Raw genomic sequence first — 8,245 nt, 5'->3', positions numbered from 1 at the left:
TATGGTAAGGGAGCCCATTATCACCTCCGGCAGCCTACTCTAATTTGATGCATGGATTAGTGAAATCAGATGAGTCCATGAAGCTACATGGTTTCTAAGGGGTTTATATACATCGATGGCTCTCATATTTTCCATTCTATCCAAAATGGGGATACTATTGAATTATCGTCCAGCCCCTGGTTTGAAAGTTTTCTTGCCACCCCATCTATTTTCGTAGAAAGATGGATAGAGTACCTGGGATAAATTGTTTAGAAGATAATGAGAAATTTTGTCATGAGTAACAGGTAATCTGTAAATTTGAGATGAAATATTGTAAATACACGTACCTTTTGGTGGCAAGAATAAACTTGTTCTTTCTATTGATAACAACACTGAAATTTTTTTGGCTGGGTTCCTATATGAGCACCACAAATTGTAAGTTACAGGGATATCCTGCAATATTAGAACCCCAATTACTGAGCTAAATTAAGTTTAATCTATTATATTTTTGGTTGTTGAATGATACTGAAATGTGGAGATTTCATATAATTCTATTTCGTAGATAATAAAATCCTGTAGTTCCTAATTGCAAAACTTAAATCAGCTTCTCAACTATACCATCCATCGGAAATATTTATGGAGGGCTACTAAATTCAGGTTCGTTGCACCTTTGCTAAATGCTTTTAAATTAAGGGACGAGGAAGAAATTTTTACGACATGATTAAACTATGCGCCATGGCTTGTTCATCAAACAGCAAGCGCTCAACTTCTTCCTATAACCTGAAAAGCCAGAATTCATGAGAATTCAAAGTATGCGCAAGTGCTTTAGCAGAATCGAATCCACTGTGGAACTTACGTGAACATTTGAGTGCGTTACGGAGAGCTGAGGCCTCTCATTGGGGAGAGTATCAAATTCCTTAGTGTCATTGAGGGGTTACAGCAGCGCAGCAGAAGCTCCGAAAACAGAGTGACCACCAGCTCTTCTGTTCATGGCATCAACTGGAATGGCTGCTTGTTTTTGCCGTTGAGCCAGTGAGATGTCAAGGGACCAGATTTGAACTATTTTGTCTCGCTGGCCATACTGCTTCCCGAGGCCTGCTGGAGTTCCGGAAGAAACCACCAATCTGCAAATTATAAGTCAATTGGTTTTGGAGATTTTTAAGCAAGATGGTTACTAATTTGTTTGGTTGCGTAAAAGATCAGAAACGAAACTTCAACTGCATTTAGACATGAAAAAAACTTAAAAGTGCTTTTATATTTCACTAGTTGGCACATAAATCATCAATTTTTTACTCCATAAAAGATAAGATTACCTTTTCGAATATGGTCTCTGCTTTCCATCATGTTAGCTGCTGGTTTGAGAACAAATCTGGTTCTATTTCTGGTAAAAGTTGTTTACTGGCTGGATTGCTGATCTTTTCATTGAATCATACTCCTCCTCAATTGGTCATACATTCATCTAGTTTTCTCTTCTGTCTGGTATTAAAACGCGTTAGTTTTATCAGGATCCAAGAACCAAATATTTAAGAATGGATACCAAGGTCTAAAATAGTGATGGAGACTGTGACCTGGATTTCTCAGAAAACTTTTCCTGGAGTTCCTGCTTGTCCTTTGACAAATTCTCAATCTCTTGTTCCATCATCTGACACCTCTTGCCTATTTTTTGATATGCAGTATGTACCTGCTCCAGCTTTTCTGTGAACTTTTCTTGCATTGCCTCACATTTCTGCCGGCATTGGGTTACAATTCTATTCATCTTGAATTGCATTTCAAGTTCCTTTTGTCCCAAGTAGAACATTACACTTCTGTATGCACTCTTCATCACTAAGTTCATTAAGGAAGATGGATGGCCTAAAACATCTTTTTTTTTTTCAAATTCCTTATAAAATTGAGAAAATATTATATTCCCCTTCTAGTTCAGTAACTCTCATAGTAACTCTCATTTCTTGTCTTTATTATTGTTATTATTTCTTAATTATAAGAACCAAATAACCTCACTTTCTTTTAAATCCAATTATGAAGGATACATATCTGCGGAGATACTCCAGCCATGGCCATCTGCAACAGAATGCATTGAGAATATAAGCAAGAAAGCAACAGGACACATAAAGGCAGCTAAACTACAAAAGGAAAAGCCAAGTTTTATGTATAAATAAGCTGTAAATAATCTACCAAGTGAAGCAATTGCTTACATTTATCCATTCATCATTTGGATTGATATCCACAGGTTTCATAAGGCTGACAAAAGGAAAATCACATTAGGGCAGTAAAATTTTAAAAAAAAAAAATTCCTATTGGAATTGCTATTGGAAGCCATAAACAACATAAGCAAGTTACCCAACTTAGAATTTTAAGAACAATGACAGGTATTTTCATTCATAGAGCAACACCCTAGTATATGACAAGGAGATCTGCAGTGCATTAACACCCAGAAATGACCTACACAGAGAGAAAATAGAGATTGGAGTTTTGGTATTCCATCTATCTACGTTTACCATTCCTACATGTCTGAGCAATGTACTTCCAAAAAATGCAAACCCCAAAAGACATTCCTAATACCAAGCACACTAATAAAAAAATATTACCTCTTAGAGAGCACTTGATCACAAATGGGACATGCTGCATCATTATTGAGGATCTTGTTGGCATCTTCAGGGCCTAATCACACTTTTAAGAAAAACTTTATGCAAATGCACTAAATTTCCTCAATGTTTACATATGAAGGAAAATGGAATTATGAAATGTACATGACTGCAAAAACAGAATTATAAGATGCATTAGGATACACAACAGGTGACCACAAGTAGTGGAAATGGCTCGCCCTTCCAATTCTCGCCAACACGCATTGCATCTCATCTCAGCCTATGGTATCAGTCATCAGTTTCATAATATACCTGGATAACACCGCAAAAATATCTGAGAAAGATCATTAGGCAACCAAACAAGCGCATGTCTTAAGACCTGTAAACCAGTTGCTAAGTTAGTTACTTCACTTTCAGAAAAGCTCCCCAATATGCATACAAATGGAAGAAAAGTAATGCCTACAATTTCAAAATTGAAGAGAAATTTTAGAAAACAAATCATAAAGACCTCTGAAGTTTTACGACATTTCTTCAAAATTGTAAAAGATATTCTCAAAATGTTTCATTTTCACCCCTAAAAGATTTCAGGAAACACTATTTTCAAAACGTTGATATATATTACTCCTAACTGAAGCTCTTCTAGTCTTATGTTTCAAGCAAGAAACTTACAAAATTATCCTTTATCCTAAGCACCAAGATACAGAAAATGCAGACATTAATCACTAAAGCTCACCTTAACATATATGTAAAAGGTTATATCATTAACTTTCAACATATTGATGTCATGATAAGTCTTTCAATAATGCAGTTAATCCCGGTCTCTTAACTACACTTATTCTCTCGAGCTTGACAATCTGCGCCTTATTTAAAATTAGAATTTTTAACTCTAAATTAACACAATTCATTGAGTAAAACGTAATAAAATCATAATTTAGGGAAAAAAAGAAAAATGACTACCATTACTAAACCAATCAATTACTAGCTATTTTCAGTTGATGACAAATTCAATTTTAGTTGTCCAATAATCACCAGAATATATTCAAAATACCAGAATTCTAAGAATATCCTCAGATCAAAACAAACAAAAACAATATTTACAAAAATGACGAAATTGCCTCGTTCTGGCGCGGAGTGCCAAACACTCTCTCAAAGTCAAATTCCTTCCAGATTATCATTTTCGCGGGCCCCAAGCGGTGAAAAACCAACTCTCAGAAAACAATAACTATTTTATTTCCGAAATTTTCTCGGCAACCAAACATAAGAAAATTTGCAGTCAAATTAAAGTTTAACCTTCACAACTTCCACTTTTCGCGCTCTGCCCCTTGATCGATTCTCAAATAAATTCGCTTTACACAGAAAGACAAATAAAATGAGAAAAAATTGAAAAACAATTAAAAATAAGATTGGAGAATATCGAGGAAAATCAAACTTAATTGAATAGCATGCAAGAGAAAGAACAAAGAAAATATATGTATGTCAACATTGAAGCTATGAATTACCTTTCAAGATGATTTGTACAGAAATTTGTAGAGAGATGTGAAACCCTAGATCGATTGATCGAACTTGAATTTGAGCGGGAAATGTTCTTGATGATTTTATATCTCTTTTATTCAAAAGAGAAAATTGAATTTTGTTTAGTAAGGCACTGTGACATGTCACTACTTGTCATTATAACTTTATAAGTACTACATTGTAAAATTTGAAATAAAAAAAGAAATTTAAAATTTGACTATTACATTAAAATTAGGACTTTATATTTTCAGGAACGCTACATATACAAAATCAAGTATATAAAAGACATGACATTATTATTTAATTGACAAATCATTTATGAGATAAATGTATTTACATTTGCACTATCTCAATCACGACATGCCACATCATTTTGTATATAAGTTTTATAAGAATCGTATTAATATTATAGTATACCACATAACTACTAAAATGACGGAATGACATTTTGAACGAAACCCCCTTTGTTTTTTATTTAAGCATTAAAACTTAACTGTGAAAAGACAATTTTGTCAATTCGCTTCACGTATATAACATTATGAAATAGAAAACCTAATATAACATGAATCGACAAAATTACCCTTTCATGGTTAATTTTCATTGTCCTACTTTGGAAAATAGGATATGTTAGGTGTTTTCAAAATATGAGGGAGGGAGGAATGTTCATTTACGATAGATTGGGGGTAAAGATGTCATTAAACCTAATAAAATAAAATTCTATTGGACAGTTGTAGACGTCAAAATCTACAGTTATGGAATGGAGGACGAATCATGTGAGATTGAGGTCACTAGCGATCTGCTGCACTTGCACACACACAAAGAAACCAACGTGAAGTGAACGGAAAATACCGAGGTGGTGTTTGCTGTAGGCACTCTGACACTCAAGTCAATAAGAATAATGAAGGCTTTTTAGTAAGTGTTAAGGGAAAGAAAGGGTTACTAGCAGCGTAGTGGGGAACTAAGACCATGGAGACAAAATATAGCTATCAAGAGTGAGAACTAAGGGGATGGAAGGTGTAATGTTGAATGCCTAAATAGTGGGGTGACCCCTGTTTATATAGTAGTTGTGGGATGTTCATATCCCGGTAGGATTTTGAATCCACATAAGAGGAGGTCTAGTGAATAAGGAAAACCCTGATTCACTTGCCTCATTAGCAACAAGAGTCCTAATTCATCCAAGATACAAAATCTTAGATGGATTAGGATAGAACTGAATAGGAAGAGTCTTACTTACCTTGTTTTGGAGGCCTCACCTTTTGTGGGCTACTAACAAAGCCCATTCCAGAAGGATGTTGATTTGGGCCCAAGTCACGGAATTCGGCGTTGGCCCAACCAAAGTTGGATTATGTTCTTGGGCCTTTGTGGTAGGAGATGTAGGCTTGGGCCTGATTGAGGTCCAGGTGATTTTTTACCCCCACAGTTAGCCCCCCTTCTCTCTCTCTCTCTCTCTCAGCTAAAAGTATTTAGCTTGGAGAGCAGTTGGTTCGGTAGGAGATTAATTGTGCTGACAGGCGGTTTGCCAGGGCGAACGAGTGCTTTCTTGTTGAGCAGATGTGTTGCACCTTGGTGAGACGTGAAATGCTTCCACGGATTGTACACCTACACTCTTGTGCAATTGATTCCATCTGGTCAATTGAGTCAAATGTTAGGATTTGAGGTGCGAATCTTGGGGTCGCGTCCACTCGACTCACCTAGCCAATTGTTGGAGTAAGTGCCCTAGAGCCAATCAATTATTGTGGAATTGACTCTTTGTAATAATGTTTATTAATCAATAAAATGCATTTTCTACTATATCATGTAAATCATAGTTGTATGTATTGATATATATCCTTAGGATGGTAGAACCGTGACAAAGGTATCAAGTGTTTCAAATCTTGATAGTGGGAACCCTATGATCACATTTGGTGGTCATTCTAGAAATGTCCGTAGCCCTAGTATTATTCTAACCAAGGATACAGATAATACGATAAGGCTATCATAGTATTGAATAATCTTGTCGAAAGGCAATAACTGATCTCACTTGTCAAGGTTGTTTGCTGACAACCTAATGCTACACATGAGTGGTAACCTTAGTGTCTATGGAACAAATCCTCTAACGAATGGTGGTGCATGTGATCCTTAGACTTGAGATCACCAGAGCGTCTTGTGCACCGATTGGTGTAGTTTGACACTAGTCTAACGTAGTTCTATTTAAAGCTATCAATACGGTAGTGATTGGCTGCATCAAGGAGTGTATTAAGACTATGGTGGATCGACAGATGATTCATCACTCCTGGCTACGGGAGAAGTTATCTCACGGCGCAATTCAATTAATGACAATGACACTAAATCTGTGATCACAGTGGGATTGAGTTGTTGTTCAATCTAATTTATTATTCTGGTCATTAGTCTAGTAATTGAATACAAAGATATCGAGGATAACTGAGGTTGACACTATTTCTATACCTCAGTCTCGATGAGATAAAGAATGATGAAAAGATTTGATTGCACGATAACGATATCGTTGATAGATAGCTATTTCACTGAATCCGAATCTATCGGTGGCCATGATGCCTTACTAGGGGCTAATCTTGGTTTGTGTGTAGTGAGACGATTAATTGATATTAATTGTGATACTATTCACTGCCAGTATGATGAGGAGCCTGCGGATCACACACATAGAAGATAATTTAAGAATCAGTTTGTGCAAGAGGCATTTTTATCTTTTAGGATGAAATTGTATTTTGATAATCTTACAGTGCAATTAAATTTGTTGAGGTTGTTGCGTATATTTAATTTAATGTTACAATTAAATAAACGAGATTATATTTAAATATATATACATATATACTTCATAAATATATTAATTGACTTTAATTATAATAATAATTAATTTAAAATAAAATACCTCAAGAGGGGTGTTTGGATACAAGGGTTGAAGCTCATGCATATTCCTCATTGGATCAGGGCTTTGACACATGCACTAGATAAGTGTATGTGTGTTAAAGAATGAATAAGACTTTCATTCAATGAAAAGGAGAGAAAAAGAGGCAGCCCCTTTTTCTCTACCCCTCCATGTTTTGCCTTGCCTTTTGAATCAAAGTTCTTTTTTATTTTCAAGTTGATTCTTCAAGTCAATAGACGATCTAGCAAATCCTTCTTTGGTTCTTTAGATTGTCTTTATATGGATCACCGTTCGTTTGATCTTATTTTGGATCGGTAGCGAAATAGATTTAGAGACATTTGAAGAAACCTCCAAACATGCGTAAGATCTCTGATCCTTGTCTGGATTAATGTTATATTTGTTCTTTTCAATTTAAGCATATATATGAGACCCTGATCTTGGGTTATTTAGAGTAATCGATGGGAATTTTTTTTGTTTTTTTGTTTTTCGCTGTGTTTACTCACCGATTTACTTACAGTGGTATCAGAGCCTAGGGCTATCAGAGCCTAGGGCCTTGATTGTATATATTTTAATAGTAGTTTGATTGATTAACTGAATTGATTGCTAGATATTGCATGTTTGGTTTATTAATCTGTTAATGTTGCTTAAATTGATTAACTGATGTGTTGGATTTGTTGAGGGATTCACATTGGATCGTTTTTGTGATACACGCATGAACAATAATCTGGAAACTGTGATTTGCGCCATGACACAGTTCTTCTGTGCCGCGACGTAGAGTTTCGTAAACCAGGATTACATAAATGTGCCGCGGTGAAATAAAACTTTGCCACGATGTAATTGCGGGAAAACGTCGAGCACTGTGATCATGCATTTAGGCTGCGGCGAAATAAAACTTCACCGCAGCGTGATTACGTAGTGTGATCGTGCAATCACACGATTTGAGTCGCGATGAAATAACACTTTGCTGCAACGCAAAGTAGTCGTCAAATGCAAAATGGGCATTTGAGCCGTGGCATAATAAAACTACGCCGCAGCATGATTACAATGATGTAGCATGCTAAATCATAAGATTGCGTGATTGCTTCGCAGCGTGAGAGGAATACGCCACAGCGCAAATGCATCGTCAAAGACTAAGTTGCTGGTTTTACACTGCGGCGACATAAAAGTTTGCCACATCGCAAACATGTTCCTATTACGCGTCGCCACATGATAAAACCATGCCACGACATGAATGGTTCTGTAGCGTTTTTAACATTGGATCAATGCGTAATTATGCAAATTCAAAGGG

At 35.9% G+C, this 8,245-nt stretch overlaps 1 pseudogene; it reads right to left on the bottom strand.

Moving 5' to 3' along the window:
• Positions 1-831: 831 nt before the first annotated feature.
• LOC116146897 lies at positions 832-4,181 on the bottom strand (annotated as a pseudogene).
• Positions 4,182-8,245: the final 4,064 nt, after the last annotated feature.

Source organism: Pistacia vera, unplaced genomic scaffold, assembly GCF_008641045.1.
Source record: "Pistacia vera cultivar Batoury unplaced genomic scaffold, PisVer_v2 Contig485, whole genome shotgun sequence".
Classification (NCBI taxonomy): domain Eukaryota; kingdom Viridiplantae; phylum Streptophyta; class Magnoliopsida; order Sapindales; family Anacardiaceae; genus Pistacia; species Pistacia vera.
This window is presented reverse-complemented; position numbering and strand designations above follow the sequence as displayed.